At 52.1% G+C, this 14,969-nt stretch overlaps 1 long non-coding RNA gene across 1 annotated transcript; it reads left to right on the top strand.

Annotated features, from left to right (window-relative positions):
* The first annotated feature begins 1,117 nt into the window (after nt 1-1,117).
* LOC120387482 lies at nt 1,118-12,883 on the top strand. The gene is made up of 3 exons (XR_005590190.1): nt 1,118-1,849; nt 10,155-10,265; nt 11,700-12,883. It is a non-coding gene; the product is annotated as an uncharacterized LOC120387482 (long non-coding RNA).
* Nucleotides 12,884-14,969: the final 2,086 nt, after the last annotated feature.

Genomic DNA, 14,969 nt, shown 5'->3' with positions numbered 1-14,969 from the left:
GGCTGGAAGGGGGTGGGTGGGGTCAGGGGCTGGATGGGTGGAAGGGTGTGTGGGTGGGGTTCAGGGGCTGGATGGGAGGAAGGGGATGGGTGGGGTCAGGGGCTGGATGGGAGGAGGGGGTGGGTGTGGGTGGGGTCCAGGGGTTGGATGGGAGGAAGGGGATGGGGTTCAGGGGCTGGATGGGAGGAAGGGGGTGGGGTGGGGTTCAGGGGCTGGATGGGTGGAAGGGGGTGTGGGTGGGAGTCAGGGGGCTGGATGGAAGGAAGGGGGGTGGGGGTGGGGGTCAGGGGGCTGGATGAGAGGAAGGGGGGTGGGGGTGGGGTTCAGGGGGCTGGATGAGAGGAAGGGGGGTGTGGGTGGGGTTCAAGGGGCTGGATGGGTTGAAGGGGGGATGGGTGGGGGTCAGGGGGCTGGATGAGAGGAAGGGGGGTGGGGGTGGGGTTCAGGGGGCTGGATGGGTGGAAGGGGGTGGGGTTCAGGGGCTGGATGGGAGGAAGGGGGTGGGTGGGGTCAGGGGACTGGATGGGTGGAAGGGTGTGGGTGGGGTTCAAGGGGCTGGATGGGTGGAAGGGGGGATTGGTGGGGGTCAGGGGGCTGGATGGGAGGAAGGGGGCTGTGGGTGGGGGTCAGGGGGCTGGATGGGTGGACGGGGTGATGGGTGGGGTTCAGTGGGCTGGATGGGAGGAAGGGGGCTGTGGGTGGGGGTCAGTGGGCTGCATGGGAGGACGGGGGGATGGGTGGGGGTCAGGGGGCTCGATGGGTGGAATGGGGCTGTGGGTGGGGGACCTGGGGCTGGATGGGGGGAAGGGGGTGTGGTGGTGACTGGATGGACCCAGCCCATCCCCCCCACCCTACAGAATTCACCTCATTCCTCCCCTGCCATTACCCTCCCTCCCTTCTCCCCACCACACAATCAACGTCCTCAGCCTCCCCCCACAGCCAAACCCCTCGCTCCTCTAAGACCCCATCTGGCTCTCACTACCTGCCCCTCCCCCCAGCCCACCTCCGCCCCAGTCCCCAAATCCCCCTCACCCCTTCACAGTGCCACATAGTCCAGCTCCTGTACAGCTATCACCCCCAAACGCCCTTCCTCCTCCCCACAACTCCGCCTCTTCCCCCACCCGTTTCCTCTGCACCCCACCCGTGGGCTGGATTCACCTGTCCCAGGTCCGGCCTTGGCTTCTGGCCACACCACAACTCCACCAGCCACAATGGAGCTAAAGCTCTGACCTGCATCTTCACTAGGAGCAGGTTGAGCTGAGCCACATTAGATCCACCTGACCTTAACCCCAGCCCGTGTCTTAGTCCAGGCAAAGGGCCCGTGTCCTCCTCAGCGCCTGGCCCAGCTCGGTCAGGTGCTCAATTGAGCGAGAGGGACATAAAAATCTGCTAGGCAGCTTTGACATGCTCAGATCCCAGCTGTAGAGCAGGGAAAACATTCCCCACCGTGCACCACACGCCACAGCCGCCCGCCCGCCCTTCAGCTGAGGGGACGAAAGGCTTTCACCAACATTCATTAATGCAGCTTCACGCCCCTTGGCAGGAGAGGTAGCAGGTAGTAATTAACTCGCTAGTATTCATCACCATGCAATTTTGACAGGTTTCCACGCCCCTTTTAGGGCTCATGTCCCGCCTTCCCATCCTGTTTCTATTAGCACCAGAAAGTGGTGCCATCAGCCATTTTGAAAAAGATGTGTGTGTGTGTGTTTGACTAGGGGAAGTGTTGTGTTTGTTTGTGCTTGGGTACATGGAGAGAAAAAGGTTGAAAGAAGAGTGTGAGAGAGTGTGAAGAGGAAAAAAGAAAGTGAGTGAGGTTTAGTGGAAAAAAAGGAAATTTGAAAGAAGAGAGGTAAGTTATTGAAGAAAAGAGGCTGGTTATGAAAGAATAGAAGGATTTTTGTTTTAGTTTGAAAGAAGAGAGATTTTTAGTGAGTTTGAGTAAGGAGAGATGATGGTAAAGGCTGAGTTTGGAGAATAGAAAATTTGGAGATAAATGTAAAAGGTGTATGAAATGTCAGGGTGGGTTAAGAAAAAATTAAATAATATTGTAAACTAGGTTTAAAAAGGGAAAGGCAGAGCCTGTTTGGTAAGCACAGGGTAAAAAAGTGAATAAAAAAAGCATTTAAACTATTCAATACCAGTGTAGGTTAAGAAAAAAAGAGAGAGGTTAAAAGAAAGAACAGGAGAAGAAAAGAGAGCCCTCTGTGCAAAGAGCAAAGATAGAGCACAGGGTGAAATCAGAATGAGAGAGAGAAGCAGGCAGAGCCCGTTTGGTGAGCACAGGGTAAGAAAGTAACTAGAAAAGCATTCAGTATCAGGGTAGGTTAAGAAAAAAAGAGAGAGGTTAAAAGAAAGAAGAGGGCAAGAAAGAGAGCTCCCTCTGCAAAGGGCAAAGCTAGAGAGCACATGGTGGAATCAGAAAGAGAGCGAGAATTCTCACCTTTTCAGTCTTTCTGTAGAATGAGGCAACTCTTCTGGTTCAGACCCTCTCAGACTCATTATCACCACCTTTGGATCGGCCCAGTCAGAGGTGGTTTTACAGCAGCGTCATAGAATTCATTTTCCTGAACCAATCCTAGAGTCCCAAGATTTTAAACAAGAGCCAACTCCCACCTTTCCCCCTCTCCTTTAACTGTTTTATTCTTATCTAAAGAAACGGACCCCCCCCCCGCATTTTCCCACCATGTAGCCCTTTTACAGAGGAGTGTTTATAGAAGTTAAAACTATAAGTTTTTAGTAACACACCGTTTTAAACAGTTTTTTCCCTAGGTTTTAGACTAACAGGTGTTATTTTTTAGTAAGCACAATGTGAAGCTGCAGCAAAGCCCCTGTTAGCAAGGCAGCCTCTGTGAGTCAGTGGATCAGAGATAAGAAGGCTGCTTCTTTCCCAACATTTTTAACAAACACAGGTTAAAGTTACATTAAGTTTTGCAAAGGGAGAATGACTTGAAAAGACAAACCTAAGACACATCCCTTTTGTAGGTGTTGTAATAAAAAAAGAACAGGTAGAAGCAACCTAGGCTTAAAACCCCAGGATTTTAGTCACAGACAGTTTATAAACCCCTTATTTTGTAAACCATTGAATTAGAAAGAAGATTGCTTCTTCCCCCACTTTTTACCAAAGAGAGGTGAAAGGCTTTCAAGGGAATAAGCACTTGCAAAGACATGCCTAAAGGAAGACACTTTTTTTTATTTAACCCCCTTGGCATAAGTGTTTCAATGAAAAAGAACAGGCAGAAACACCTTAGGTTTAAAACCCCAGGTTTTTAGTAACAGACAGTTTATAGACCCCTTATTTTGTAAACCAGTGGATTAGAAAGACAAAGAAGCAAAGCTCCTCTTAGCAAAGTAGCCTCTGTGAGTCAGTGGATCAGAGCTAAGAAGGCTGCTTCTTTCCCAACCTTTTTAATAAACACGAGTTAAAGTTACTTTGAAAAGACAAACCTAAGACACATCCCTTTTGTAGGTGTTGTAATAAATAAATATGGAGAAGCACCCTAGGTTTAAAACCCCAGGTTTTTAGTGACAGTTTATATTCCCCTTATTTTGTAATCCAGTGGATCAGAGATAAGAAGATTGTGTCTTTTAACAAAAGAGGGAGGAAAGGCTTGTAAAGGAATAAACACTTGAAAAGACCAGCCTATTTGAAGACCCATAACCTTCATTTAGCCCCTTAGGCATAGATGTTTCAATAACATGCAAGTCCGCAGAAACAACCCAGGCTTAAAAACACACAAAGCCTGTTTATAAACGTTTTTCCCTAGGTTTAGGCTCGCACTGGTCATAGGTGTTTTAATAAAAAAAAGAGCATGCAGGAACAGTCTAGGGTTATAAAAGTAATGAATAGTGACAACCCCCCCCCCCAGGTTTTAGACTAGCTCTGGCTATTTTAGAGTAAACACTGTGAAGGTGCAGCAAAGCCCTGCTCTGCTCTTATGTAAACAACCAGGACCCTGTAACAACCCCCCCCCCTCTTTTTAACGTATTAAATAAACACATGAAATAACAAACCTACCTGAAGACACATTCCTTTATTTGTAGGGGTGTTTCAATAAAAAAAAGAGCATGCAGAAGCACCCCAGAGCTAAACCCACAAAACCCTTACTAAGAATAAGTTTCCCCCCAAGGTTTTTAGTGAGAACCACTTGAAACAGCCGTTTGAAAGTCGAGGATTAGAAAAGAAGACGACCCCTTTGAAAAACAGGCTCCCTGAAGACACTTGTTTTTTATTTAGCCCCCTTGGCGTAAGTGTTTCATTGAAATGTAACAGAGCAGGCAGAAGCACCCCAGGTTTGTAGGAACAGACGGTTTATATTCCCCTTCTTTTGTTAACCATTGGATTAGAGAGGAGAAGTTTGTTTCTTTTCCCACTTTTTAACAGAGAGAGGTGAAAGGCTTGGAAAGGAATAAACACTTGAAAAGACCAGCCTACCTGAAGAACCATAACCTTCATTTACCCCTTAGGCATAGATGTTTCAATAACATGCAAGTCCGCAGAAACAACCCAGGCTTAAAAACACAGAAAGCCTGTTTATAAACGTTTTTCCCTAGGTTTAGGCTCGCACTGGTCATTTTCTTAGCAGGCTTTTGCGGCAAAGCAGCTGTCAGCAAAAACAGCCTCTGTAAACCAGTGGGTCAGAGATAAGAAGGCTGCTTCTTTGCCTGCTTTTTAACACATACAAGTGAAAGTTATCAAGTTTTGTAGAGGAATAAACACTTTAAAAGACAAGGCTATATGAATACAGAGCTCTTTATTTAACATTTTACATGAATGTTTTAATTAAAAAAAGAGAGCACGCAGAAAACACGCCAGAGTGAAAGCCACAGAACCTTAGTAAGAGCTAGTTTATATCCCCCTGATTTTGTAATCCAGTGGATTAGAGAGAAGTTTTTTTTTCCCTCCCCATATATTTGAAGCATTTTGGTTTTTTTAAAGTTTATTATGAAAAAGCAGTATTGCCTGAGCTGTAACAAAACAAGGCCCCTCTCAGGGATATTTTGTCGAAGTTTAGTGAACTAAAAAGGCTTTAGATACTAGCCTGTTCTTTTAAAAATAGTGTTTTTAAAGTACCAAAACAACAACTGGGTAAGAATATGAAAACTGGCAATTGAGGGGTGTTTACATATGTATTTTAATTTAAAAAACCCCAATATTGCTTTTTAAAGTTTGGATTTATACAAAAAACACAAGAAAGAATAGCTTCTGTAAAAAAAGTTAACTGTTTTTTACAGGACCGGCTCTCGGTTTTTTGCCGCCCCAAGCAAAAAAATTTTTGGCTGCCCCCCATCCCAGCCCTGGGCTCCCCCACGCACCCCCGTGTTGCCACAGCCCTGGGCTCTCCCACCCACACCCCCTGCCGCCCCTGCGCTGGTCTTCCCCCTTTCCCCCCTACCTGTGTCCTCCCCCCATCCCGCTGCCGCACCAGCCCTGGGCTCCCCCTTTCCCCCCCACCAGTGCCCCACACACACACCTCCTGCCACCCCAGCCCTGGGCTCTTCCCTCCCCCCGCACCCTCCTTCCGCTGCAGCCCTGGGTCACTGGTAACTCGCTCCCAGGGCGGGTCATTCAGCAGGAATTTTGGATGTGCACAAAACACTGACAGGATTGGTTCCCATATGGTTACAGAGCTGCAGTAAAGTGGAACAATTTTCAGCTGGTGTGATTGGAGGATATCTGGATGCATATTATAAGACTCTCCTCCATAAAAGAGGAAAAGTTGAGCTGCCTTTATTATTCTTTTGTTCCACTCTTTCTTTCTATGGGGAATTTGCCAATGCAATATCACTGTCTTCCTTTTAAACAAACAAACAAACAAACAAACAAAACTCAATGGCTGTTGAAAATAGCAATTCCAGTCCTGATAACCACTGGGAAGCATTTCTTGCTCAATTTTATCCTACTTTTTCTACAGCAAGTTACAGTGGATCAGTATATTTGATTTGGGAGAAATGAAGTAAGAGCTGCCCAAACTGAGCGGGAGCAGTCCTGAATTTTGAGGTGTTCAAATCTGGAGGGCAGGTGCTGGGGTGAGGGTGGGGCTGTGGGCTCCGTGGGGGAGCACGGCAGGATGTGTGCAGCAGCGTGTCTGGAGCTGCACGGAGCCAGACACGCTGGTCTGAGTGGCACAGTAAGGGGGCTGGGGGGTTGGAGAGGGGGTAGGAGGTTCCAGGAGGGCAGTCAAGGGACAGGGAAGGTTGGATGGGGCAGAGGTTCAGGGGGGCAGTCAGCGGCAGGGAGGGGGAGTTAGATGGGTCAGGGATGTGGGGGAGCAGTCAGGGGACAGGGAGCGGTTGGATAGGCATGGGAGTCCCGGGGGTGTGTCAGGGAGCAGGGGGGGAGTTGGATGGGCTGGGGTTTCTGTGGGGGGCAGTCGGAGGGAGTGGATGGTGGCAGTTTGGGGCGTCCCTCCCCCTGGAGTGTCCTGTTTTGTGAATGTTCAAATCTGGTCTCCCTCCCATCCACAGCACTCGCAGCACGCTGCCGCATGAGGTCCCCCTCCTTCCTTTCCAGTTGGTAGTGGCCAAGGGAATGCTGGGAAATGTAGTTCTTTCCCTGCTCCAGGGCTGGCTCTATAGGCAGGGAGCTCACCAGGGAACTACAGCACCCAGGGCCCCCTGTTGGTTCTCAGCTCCCATGCCGCCCCTGCAAATGGGCTGCCCCAAGCAGGTGCTTGCTTTGCTGGTGCCTAGAGCCACCCCTGGTTTTTTACCAGAAATATGGAACCTTCCTCACCCCCGCTCAACCTACACACACACACACACTTTTCTCCCCTTCCTTCCCTCTTTTTATTCTTCTTTTTAAAAAATGTTTTTTTTAAATCTAAACCAAGGACAAACATTTTTTTAAAAAAAGCCAGAGCCACAGAGATCAGGCCATGGGGGTAAGAAAGCTGTCCCGAGTTTTAGGGGGCATGTTGCTAACTCTTTTAGTGAAATGGTTTGTAGGCAGCCTGGCTGTGTACGTTGTTATGCTTTAGCATGGGCAAGCGTTTATTATTTGAAAACACTTTTCCATTTTATGAGGTATTATCTCCCCCCATCTTACGATCTATTAACAAAAACAAGCTAAAAGATACATTGTAGCAAGGACTGCAAAGGAATAGTTACAGTATTGTTCATTATTACCTTGTCTAAGCGCCTAGAGAATGTATTTTGTTTTGTTTTTATAAAACACTTTTATGCAAACTGTAACCCTGAAATCAGAGGGGCTATGATTAAGTCCCAATGCAGAGGGCCTTGGGGTGGAAAATGAAAAGGTACAGCCGAAAGGGAAGATGGTATGATTTAAGAGGGGTTCTGGGGCTGCTTTGCAATGGTGCATAGGGAGCCTATAACCCTCATGCACAAACACCAGTTAGAGGGTGTTTTGGGAATAAAATAGGCCGTGGTGTAAAATAAAATGTCAGTTGAAAATAACTGTGTAAAGCGTGTTTTTATGGAGTTCCAGGGATGTGGGGTTTGTGAAAAGGGCGGTAGGTTGCCCCCGTAGTATACGCGCAGTTATCTTACAGTTTGTCAACAACAACAACAAAAGGTGTACGAAAGGCCTGTTCCTCTAACAAAGGCCCAACCACCTCACACAGCCCTGGTGTTTGTGCATGAGGGTTATAGGCTCCCTCTGCACCATTGCAAAGCAGCCCCAGAACCCCTCTTAAATCATACCATCTTCCGCTTCGGCTGTACCTTCTCATCTTCCACCCCAAGGCCCTCTGCATTGGGACTTAATCATAGTCCCTCTGATTTCAACAATGTCTCAGGCCTCTCATCCACTGTTTCATATTATTTAATGCTGTACATCACCTAGGGTTACAGTTTGCATAAAAGTGTTTTATAAAAACAAAACAAAATACATTCTCCAGGCGCTTAAACAAGGTAATAATCAGCAATATTGTAACTATTCCTTTGCAGTCCTTGCTACAATGTATCTTTTAGCTTGTTTTTGTTAATTTTTCTGATAGGTCGTAAGATGGGGGGAGAGAATACCTCATAAAATGGAAAAGTGTTTTCAAATAATAAACGCTTGCCCATGCTAAAGCATAACAACTTACACAGCCAGGCTACCTACAAAACCGTTTCACTAAAAGAGTTAGCAACATGCCCCCTAAAACTCGGGACAGCTTTCTTACCCCAGGGCCTGATCTCTGTGGCTCTGGCTTTTTTTAAAAAAGTTTGTCCTTGGTTTAGATTTTTAAAAACATTTTAAAAAAAGAAGAAAAAAAAGAGGGAAGGAGGGGAGAAAAGTGTGTGTGTGTGTGTGTGTAGGTAGTGTAGGGGTGAGGAAGGTTCCATATTTCTGGTAAAAAAAACCATGGGGTAGCTCTAGGCACCAGCAAAGCAAGCACCTGCTTGGGGCAGCCCATTTGCAGGGGCGGCATGGGAGCTGAGAACCAACAGGGGGCCCTGGGTGCTGTAGTTCTTTGGTTAGCTCCCTGCCTATAGAGCCAGCCCTGGCGCAGGGAAAGAACTACAATTCCCAGCGTTCCCTTGGCCACTACCGACTGGAAAGGAAGGAGGGGACCTCATGCGGCAGCGTGCTGCGAGTGCTGTGGATGGCAGGGAGACCAGATTTGAACATTCACAAAACAGGACACTCCAGGGGGAGGGAAGCCCCACCCTGCCACCATCCACTTCCTCTGACTGCCCCCCCACAGAAACCCCAACCCATCCAGCTCCACCCCCCGCTCCCTGATCACCCCCTCCCGGGACCCCTGCCCCTAACTGCCCCCCAGTACCCCACCCCCTACCTGTCCCCTGACACACCCCTGGGACTCCCATGCCTGTCCAACCGCTGCCTGTCCCCTGACTGCTCCCCCGCACTTCTGACCCATCTAACTCCCCCTCCCTGCCGCTGACTGCGCCCCCGAACCTCTGCCCCTTCCAACCCCCCCTGCTCCCTGTCCTTTGACTGCCCCCCCGGAACCTCCTACCCCCTCTCCAAGCCCCCAGTCCCCTTACCGTGCCACTCAGACCAGCGTGTCTGGCTCCGTGCAGCTCCAGACACGCTGCTGCACACATCCTGCCGTGCTCCCCCACGGCGCCCACAGCCCCGCCCCCACCCCAGCACCTGCCCTCCAGATTTGAACACCTCAAAATTCAGGAGTGCTCCCGCTCAGTTTGGGCAGCTCTTACTTCATTTCTCCCAAATCAAATATACTGATCCACTGTAACTTGCTGTAGAAAAAGTAGGATAAAATTGAGCAAGAAATGCTTCCCAGTGGTTATCAGGACTGGAATTGCTATTTTCAACAGCCATTGACTTTTGTTTGTTTGTTTGTTTAAAAGGAAGACAGTGATATTGCATTGGCAAATTCCCCATAGAAAGAAAGAGTGGAACAAAAGAATAATAAAGGCACCTCAACTTTTCCTCTTTTATGGAGGAGAGTCTTATAATATGCATCCAGATATCCTCCAATCACACCAGCTGAAAATTGTTCCACTTTACTGCAGCTCTGTAACTATATGGAAACCAAACCTGTCAGTGTTTTGTGCACATCCAAAATTCCTGCTGAATGACCCGCCCTGGGAGCGAGTTACCAGTGACCCAGGGCTGCAGCGGAAGGAGGGTGCGGGGGGGGGAGGGAAGAGCCCAGGGCTGGGGTGGCAGGAGGTGTGTGGGGGGGCACTGGTGGGGGGGAAAGGGGGAGCCCAGGGCTGGTGCGGCAGCGGGGTGGGGGAAGGACACAGGTAGGGGGGAAAGGGGGAAGACCAGCGCTGCGGCGGCAGGGGGTGTGGGTGGGAGAGCCCAGGGCTGTGGCAGCACGGGGATGCGTGGGGGAGCCCAGGGCTGGGACAGGGGGCAGCCAAAATTTTTTTTGCTTGGGGCGGCAAAAAACCGAGAGCCGGTCCTGATATGTTCTTTTGATATGTTCAGTTCCATGCAGCTATCCATTGTTATCGAGGGCACTATGCCCTGTTGGAGGCAGTGTGACCTAGTGGATACAGCCCTGGACTAAGCTGCAGGAGACCTGGGTTCTAGTCCTGGCATTAGCCAGCTGTGTGACTTTGGGCAAGTCACTTCACTACTGTGTGCCTTAGTTTCCCTGTTTGTACAAAGGGGATTCTGATCTCCACGATAAAGCGCTTAGCGATCTTGGGCTGAAACGTGCCATATCACAGCGAGGTGTTAGTATTCATTCCCTTTCTCTTCCTCCCAGCCGGGAGCCGCAACTACTGCCATAAAGACCACTGTGTTCCAGAAACAACGTCAACCCAATGCTTCCGAAGTGACCTACTCAGGGTGCCTCTTGCCCCCATCCGGCCAGGAGGTAAATATCCGTGTGACCGACGTAGCAGGTGACCAAAACCTTCGCTTGCCCTTATTCCACAAGCCTGATGATTCTCAGACCCAGTTTTTCATCTCCACCAACCCTCCCGCTTGGGAACAGAGTTTTAGTAGCAGAGGCTGTAGTGAGGACTCGCAGGGCTAAGATCATACTAAAAATGCTGTGGAGCATTCCTATATCAAGCTAAAGGAGCAGCGTGCATTGCGGGATATGGTGTTCTCACCAGGGCCGGCTCCAGGCACCAGCTTAGCAAGCAGGTGCTTGGGGCAGCCACTCCGGAGCGGGGCGGCAGGTCCAGCTATTCGGCGGCAATTCAGCGGAGGGTCCCTCACTCCTGATCGGAGCGAAGGACCTCCCGCTGAAATGCCGCAGATCGCAATTGTGGCTTTTGCTGGGGGGGGGCTGCTTGGGGCGGCAAAATCCCTGGAGCCGGCCCTGGTTCTCACCTATCTTTATCATGTGTGCAACTTGCTGGGGGATAGGGTGACCAGACAGCAAATGTGAAAAACCAGGATGGGGGTGGAGGGGTAATAGGAGCCTATATAAGAAAAAGACCCCACAATCGGGACTGTCCCTATAAAATCGGGACATCTGGTCACCCCACTGGGGGAGGGAGCAAGGGTTGTTTCAGGGCTGCCGTGGGGGGGGGCGGGCAAGTGGGGCAATTTGCCCCGGGCCCCACAGGGGCCCCCATGGAATACAGTATTCTATAGTATTGCAACTTTTTTTATGGAAGGGGCCCCTGAAATTGCTTTGCCCCAGGCCCCCTGAGTCCTCTGGGCAGCCCTGGGTTGTTTGCAAATGAGCAAATAACCAAACAATAGTCGCTCCCCGAATGAAGGAGGTTTGGCTGGACAGTTACTAAGGGGCAGCTGGCGCTAGGTGGCGCTGTTGGCTAATGGCAATATCTGTTTCTGCCCATCCACAGCGCTGGGCGAGCAGGGACTGGGCCCTGCAGGCAGGTGCTTTGGCAGAGCTGGGGCAGGGAGCAGAACGGGACTGGCAGGGGATACTCCAGCCTAGGGCAGCAGTGCATTGGCAGAGCGGGTGGGAGCTGTGCTGGGGTAGCTGGGAGCATGGCAGGCCAAGATCGTGGTGTATTGACCGGGCTGCATGGGGAGGCCACAGATTGCACTAGCACAGGATGTTGCAGGTCCGGATCGAGGTGTGTGTCAAAGCTGGGGGAGGCAAGTGCCCATAGCGGCAGCCCCACAGCACCGTGCCTGGGCCCGGGCAGCTCTGTCAGCCTCCTGCGTTGAAGAGAACCGGTTCCACTCCAAAGAGGAGGCATTTTCGGGACAAGCGCCTTCGCTCACAGTAACTGCCCTGGCCGCATGGCTGCCGGCCGCCATCAGCGGCTGTGTGTGACGTTGCATTTCTCAAGGGAACCTGGCTCACAGCTCTCTCTGTTCACAGGGGAGGTCGTTGGTACGGTTTGCATCCAGACTGCGGGGCAGACCCAGCAGTAGCTGACCACATCCCCGTTCCTGTAGCATCGCTGGGTCCTTTGTTAAGGGCAGACGGCAGCAGCGGAAAAGGAGCTTTACATCTTGTGCCACAAGAATCTCATTCAAGCAGGAGGACCACGGAAGGCAGAAGGCAAACGCTGAGCCCCCTCTGAACTCTCCCTGGCGCTCTGAAGCAAAGCAGTCACGCTGAAGGCAACTATTCTCCAGTCTTCGCTAGGGGCCCAATCCTGGGACGTGCTGAGGTCACTTAACGGCACTCGGGACCCTTCCAGGATCAGGCCCCATAATTCCATATGCCAGGCTATTATTATCACGTCGCATTTATACTGCACTGGTGCCTAGACGCCAGCCAGGCCTGGGGCCAGCTGTGCTGGGGACTCCAGCAGACAGAGCTCGTGTCTTCCTGTATGCAAACCACACATGCCATGTGCTGAAATCAGAGCACGGGGAAAAGCTAACCTTAGCGTGGTATCAACGCACCACGCCAGCTGTCAGAGACACGGTGTCTGGTGCCCCTTTGTGACACGCTGCAGGCACAGAAGGGTCTGTGGGACTGTGAAGAACAGAGGAGACATGGGGATTTTTTTCAGGAATTGTCTCTCTGATTGCAATCGTGCCGCCTGCCCCATGGCTGCAAAGGGTTAACTCAGTCCTCGGTGGCTTTGTTCTGCAGGAACTGGCGTCAGGGCTCTAGACAGCCCCAGCCCCAGTGCGTAACACACAGGACAGGGGCCAAGGCCTGGGACGTGTGGGCTCCATCCAAACTGGACACCACGTGCTGGTGGCTTGTGGCAAGAAGTGGGGCAGTGGGTGGATGCAGCCCAAAGGGCCTGGCTGGTTTTAGAGACGCTCCCTGCAGCTCCCAGAGAAGCAGGGTCTGCAGAGAAAGAGCCTGTCAGCTGCCCCAGAAGAGCAGGGGGACCAGGGCGCAGTCGGGCCTAGCTAATTCTGGAGAGAAATTCTAAACGTAGATCAGACAGTGTGTGTGCTGGGAATGGGGGAGGGGAGGGGGAGACCTTTTCTACTTGAACCCCTTTGCCATGGGTGGCAAGTTCATAGAAATTTTGGTGGTGCCCAGAACCCGCCCCCCAACTCTGACCCCCCCCAAACCCCACCCCCACCTGCCTAAGGCTGTGGGAGGGAGTTTGGGGGGAAGGTCTGGGGTGCAGGAGGGGGTGAGGTGTGCAGGCTTTGGGATGGAGTTTGGCTCCAGGCTGGGGCAGGGGGTGGGTGTGCAGGAGGGGGTGAGGCGTGCAGGCTTTGGGACGGAGTTTGGGTGCAGGCTCTTGGCTGGGGGTGGGGGTGTAGGAGTGGGTGAGGGATGCACACTCTGGAAGGGAGTTTGGGGGTGGGAAGGGGTGTGTTGGAAGGGGAGGGGGTGCATGCTCTGGGAGGGGGCAGGATAGGAGGGAGTGCAGGGGTGAGGGCTGTGGGGCTGAGGATGACGGATTCATGATGCAGGAGGTGGCTCAGGGGCAGAGGATTAGGGTGCGGGGGGATGAGGGTTGGGGCTGAGGATGATGGGTTCATGATGCAGGGGGGGCTCAGGGCTGGAGCAGAGGATTAGGGTGCGGGGGGATGAGGGTTGGGGCTGAGGATGAGGGGTTCATGATGCAGGAGGGGCTGAGGGCTGGAGCAGAGGATTGGGGTGCAGGGGGATGATGGGTTCATGATGCGGGGGGGGGCTCAGGGCTGGAGCAGAGGATTAGGGTGCAGGGGGATGAGGGTTGGGGCTGAGGATGAGGGGTTCAGGATGCAGGGGGGGCTCAGGGCTGGAGCAGAGGATTAGCGTGCAGGGGGATGAGGGTTGGGGCTGAGGATGAGGGGTTCATGATGCAGGAGGGGGCTCCCGGCTGGAGCAGAGGATTAGGGTGCGGGGGGATGAGGGCTCTGGCTGGGACTGAGGGGTTTGGGGCGTTGGAGAGGCTCAGGGCTAGGGCGGAAGGGCAGGGTAAGGGCAGCCTGCCTCGCCATTAGGGGATGGGAGGGGCTAGGACCCTGGGGCAGCAGACAGCAGACAGTTCTGCCGGGAGCCGCTCGGCATAGGAATGTGCTACACCGGCAGCACAAGCAGGCCCGGGAGAGGCAGGCGCCGCTTTCTTTCAGGCAGGGAATTGGCGGGGCGGGGGGAGACCCGCGGGGACTGGGGCCCGATCCAGGCAGGGCCGGGGTGAGACCCAGCTCCAAATATTGCTGGAGCAGGGCCCCCAGCCCTGAATATTCCTGGTGCTCTGGCACCTCAAGCCCATATGACCTGCCGCCTGTGCCCTTCGCTTCCCGTTTGCCATGTTCCTGTGCAGAACTAATCCTTGGCTGTGACGCAGCTGTTGGGTGTCGCTGTGTTTATCAGCTGCTGGCAGCTTCCCAGGGGGAGTCTATAGACGGGGCCGAACCTGCTGGAGCTGCTGAGGGGAACAATGGTGCTGTGGGCTGGGGAGCCAGGGTCACAGTGGGGTGGAAGGCGAGATTCCCTCGCACAGAAGTGCCGGCGCCGGCTCATCGCTGGAAAGGGAGCCCCGGAGAGACGGACGTTTTGTCTCCCTGGTACGTTCGTGCGCAGCAAGTTCGCATGCGACAGCTTCACCCCCTGGCTTGCTGTGCACTAACTCGCCCTGTGGACAAGCCCTGAGAGAGGTGCAGCTCAGCCCTGACCTGCGACAGGAACAGAGTTTGGTTACAGAAACTATCAACTTCCTCCCTTTCAGTTTACCAACGCTGCTCCAACATTTTCCAGTGCAAGATTATTTTGGGTTTCCAGCAACTGAGAGCTCAACATTTTGGGGGTTTGGGAGTTCCTGTTTTTCAACAAAAGCCCCTGAAAACATCAAAGAAAGCAAAAAAAAAAAGTTTGTCTACGTTGTTGCCATTTCCTGAGCAGCTCTACAGATTAATCTTTGCTCTGAATGTCCTGGGTTTCTTAATGGGAGGTTTCCTCTTTACCGTTCCTGGAGGTAACATACCCATTGCTGCAGGCCTGCAATCTAACATCACCTGTAGGTACCCCACTGTCATCAGGTGATGACCTAGTAACCCCCCTTGGACACCCCACTGTCATCACTCAAGTGCGAATTTGGTGAAGGATACACAAGACCCCAGCTCCCCTCCTATGGGCACCTTGGCTCTGTAACAGGCAGTACAACAGGGTTTTAGACGCCTCGCAGCCGTGCCGCGGATCCACGCAGGACACTGAGCTGTGCAGCATTGACAGACACGTCTC

This window comes from Mauremys reevesii, linkage group 20 (assembly GCF_016161935.1).
Source record: "Mauremys reevesii isolate NIE-2019 linkage group 20, ASM1616193v1, whole genome shotgun sequence".
Taxonomy (NCBI): Eukaryota; Metazoa; Chordata; order Testudines; family Geoemydidae; genus Mauremys; species Mauremys reevesii.
This window is presented reverse-complemented; position numbering and strand designations above follow the sequence as displayed.